Below are 4,395 nucleotides of genomic sequence, written 5' to 3'. Positions count from 1 at the left end.
AACACTGTTGAGGGTTACAGAAGTAAAGGACTTAGGAGTGCGTTTTACGGCAGAGTTGAAGTTCCAGGATCATATAATTTAATTAGTATTTATAAAAATGTGTTTTTGTAAAAAAGCATATAGAAATTTGGGATTCATTCGACGTGACGAATCAGAGACGCTTTCCTACGAGCTTTTCTTGCGAAAACCCGTATCTAATTCATTCCTTAGTGGACGTAGTAAATATGGGTTTTTAATGGCTTAAACTTATACGGTAGATAGAAAGGTGTATCTAATTCGTCGCTTTGAGGGGACATACTGGGTACGGTATTTCACTTGTAGCCCCTTGGAAAAACGTACCTACCTCGTCTCCCATTGGGGGACGTACTGTACACGGAAAGCCATATACGCGGTACGGAGGGAATTAGCATTGGTTTTGTATGTGTTTCAATTGTTAAGAGGCAAGACATGCAATGCAGAGGTTTTGAGTCGCGTGGGTCTTTGCGTTCCTGATGGGTATATATATAATTGTTGGTGGTTCCTCGTGGGAGAACCAACCTGTTGGACAGCGCACCACTGACACGAGCGATTAGGACTTTGAACGTTATTGATGGGAAAATTGACCTATTTGCCTGTTCTCTGTGTGAGTTCAATAAAATAGCTGTATGTGTAATATGTTATGGAATATAATATCAGTTTGTAATTTAATATGGTATAATATAATTTTAGCAGATACAATAGAATTTTTGAATATAATATTAATATTTGTAAATTATGTTGAACTATTGCATTAGGGTAGTCCTGTAATGATAGTTGCTAGCTTATGTATGTAAAATAAATAAATAAATAAATAATATGCTCGCATGTCATGGATAAACCTACACATTCAATGAAGTTTGACAAACCCCAGGTCCTTGAAAAGAAGTCCGTTATCTACCCAGGATGCTGCGAGAGGCCATTAAAATAAAAAATATCTTAATTTCAACAGGGAGGTTTCTCCGTACCACCAGTTTGGGATCCAGTATTTCCTCTGATGAAAAATCACAAACATACATAAGACTGCAGTACTAATTAATATGTTTTAATTTTTTCTAATTTCTATTATCAATTAATAATAAATTTAAGTTAATAAAAATTCATTGAATAATTTGTAAAAAGTAATGTAGCGTAAATTGGAATGTTTCTTTGTAAAATAAAATTAAGGCATTTAATTAATAACTTTTGTAACTATAGTGAAAAATAGGGTGGTTTGCATTAATATTAGACATAACTGGTTGATGACTCTACCACCTCAGTCAACCGTGACCATGGGACCTGTAAAGGGCCCGAAACGTTGGTTTGTTTGAAAAAACAAATATAGGCGATTTAAACACGGAAAAATAATTTCATTACTTATTTTAAAATGTCTTTCATTTAAACGCCCACCTCTTTTTATAATAGCATAAAATATAAATTGATAATTCAGTATACCGTGCTTTCCCGTTCGCCGGTTTGCACTGACCCATTCAATGAGTTCCAGGAGAGTGCGTACAATAGACAACCAAGATGAGTAAATAAAAATTATTGTTGTGCAGTTTAAAATACACCTTCGGCTACAAGATACCATCCTTGTTTCATACTTGTTCAACGTCAAATTTTTGTTTTTTAACTTAAGTTTTCTAATCTTTAGTAAGTTGTGCTTTGTGGCACAATGTACCAAATCAAAGATTGGTGTTACACTAGCGATTTTTGCAGTTTCGCGTAAGTGTAACGCGCGATTGCGTCGCTACAATTGGGATTTATAGGCGATTGTATCGATGTAAACACGCGACTACAACGCTACAAACGCGCGATTAGTTCGATGCAATCGCCTATAAATTACAAGTGTAGCGTTGCAATCGCGCATTTGTACCCAAGCAGTTTCGCGTTTTCATCGCTGCCAAAAATGGCCACGTGGAAAACTGCTCTAAATTAAGAAGAAATATTATTTATTAATTAGTCATTCGGCATCTTGCGCAATAAACACACGTATCTACTCTCGTGTTGTTATTCCTCATTCTCGGAGACAGAGGTTAATCTACACATTAGAAATACGAACATCCATTCCAGTTGCAATTGTTACGGTTGCAGTCAACACTAACTAGGTGATAATTGTAATTTGTAAAAATCAATCCCAATTTGTAATAACCAGTCAGACAGGTTAAAAAGCTTTTTTATGGCACTCAGTGACGGGACGAACAAGTCGTGCGCCTAGTAGTAAGCGACACGTCTGTCCATAGCAGTTGCAGTGCCACTCAGAGCTTTAAATCGCAAAGGTCTGAGGGGCACTACTACTGCGCCGGTCACCTTGAGACATAAAGTTCATAAGTCCCATGTGCGTATAATTTCACCAGCAGTTTTCAGCGGCAGAAACAGAGCAGTACTTCCAAAAAAGCCGTGGTTGCTTAATGGTTTCAACTACCGCCTCCCAAGCAGAGGCCGTGGGTTGGGATCCGGACTCGCGCTTCTGAGTTTTTAGGAGAATTTATATGCGAAATTTAATTTGAAATTTACCCTGAGCTTTCCGGTGAAGAAAACATCAAGCAGAAATCTGCAAGTCGAAGAAGGTTCACAACCTTCGGGAAACGTGTGAAATCCTCAATCCGCATTGGCTAGACGTGGCGGACTATGGCTTAAACCCTCGCCTGAGAGGGAACGGTACTCAGCAGCGGGGCGTATAAATTATTTGATGACGATGATGGCAGTACTTTCCTGGACGAAAGCTTTCACAAGCAGCTCTACTACTATTTCTGTTGCTATCAGAATCTACTATACATTAAGTGTGTGTATGAGCAGAGATCACCAAAAAGGCGCTGCGCAGATGGAGCAACTTTGATCATAGAGTTTCGGCAACTAGCAACCCGCAACTGTTTATGACGTTTTTCATATAATTTCAAGATACCGCGCAGACGTAGCTACTTCAGTTGAGAGTTTAAATAAATTCTTAATGGCCGCAACTAGAAAGTAGCAAATTTATACCGGCTGTCTCCAGTTGCCAGTTTCCGCAACCGGCAACCGCAACTCGTCAAGCAATTTCACTCCCTACCCGTTCCCCGCAGCGTGACTTCTTGACCGTGGATTTTGAAAGTTTATTTAAAATTGCGGCAACCGGCAACTAGGCCTTTTAGCTGTTACAACCGGCAATCGTTAATGGAAACTTGTAAAAAGTTGCCAGTTGCGTCAACTAAAGTTGCTCCATCTGCGGAGCGCCTAAGAAGGCGTTCCGCAGATGGAGCAACTTCGTTAATTGTAACACTTCTGATTTTCTCAATGAAAAGGAAAACAAAATTTTTTTTTCTGCTGAACAAAGGCTAGCTCGTGATAATTGTTGCTTAGAAGAATATAATATATAAATAACGAAAGGCGGTGTCGCTAATTAGTAATAAAAATATTATAACAACAGTTTTATAACAACCGATAAGGAAATGTTACTGGCACGGGTTCAGCACGCGATCATCGGTAATTAATAGTCATTGAACAATGTAGCACGCGAAAACCAGCAAAATACTAAGAAAATATGTTTGATTAAATTGTTAACGTCAAGACTGATTCTTATAATGCAATCTTAAAGTCAATTTCTTTATTGAACTTGTGCTCCTTTTTCGGGTCAGGTGAATTCAGTAGAGGGCCCCATTCATTGGCGAACATGATAGAATGATGAACACGTCACGTTAGGGCCTCCTTAAACTGGCGCAATTTCACACGCGAGCGTAGGATGCGCCGCGTTGCGCGTCTTTACTCTTCTGTTATTTTCATTCAAAGCAATGTACCTATACTTTATTTAGTAGTATTGTTGGCGACCTATATCGTACCATTCTTCACAGTATCACTCTTTTTGGCCATTATTTTCAAAATTATAGTGCCATTTTGTACGCTTTAATATAATAAAAAATGGAATGTGAGGTACGTAATTGAGAAAACCGGGTTTAATTTTAACATTCTCAACATGTAAGTAGTTCATCGCATCTTGCAAAGTACGCGCAGCGCCGCTTGTTGTGTATTCTTTCTAATTTACTGCTTAAAAAAATTATGTTGCGTTGCTTATTCTAATGCAGCGTTGCGTCGCGTTGCGTCTCGTCACTGTGCCAATGTGAGGTGACCCTTAGCCACTATTTACACTAAGACATTTTACGTAAATAAATCAGATAACATGTTCATGTTACTTGACACGGTCAACATGCTCATTATTGAATGTAACACAGGGCATAGTAAAAAAGTGAGTCCATAGTGGGTCGTGATTTATACCACTGCTAAAATGTAGTAATAAAGAATTTTCTTTAAGTTTCTATTTAGTTACTAAAACATTTTGCACATTTTGTATGGGGAATCAAAACTTTTTCGCGAATTTTTAATATTTTTACACTAAAGTGCAGTACTATACTTTATAATATAATAACA

Source organism: Hyposmocoma kahamanoa, unplaced genomic scaffold, assembly GCF_003589595.1.
Source record: "Hyposmocoma kahamanoa isolate Upper Pololo Valley unplaced genomic scaffold, ASM358959v1 76, whole genome shotgun sequence".
Taxonomy (NCBI): Eukaryota; Metazoa; Arthropoda; class Insecta; order Lepidoptera; family Cosmopterigidae; genus Hyposmocoma; species Hyposmocoma kahamanoa.
Note: the sequence above shows the minus strand (reverse complement) of the source record.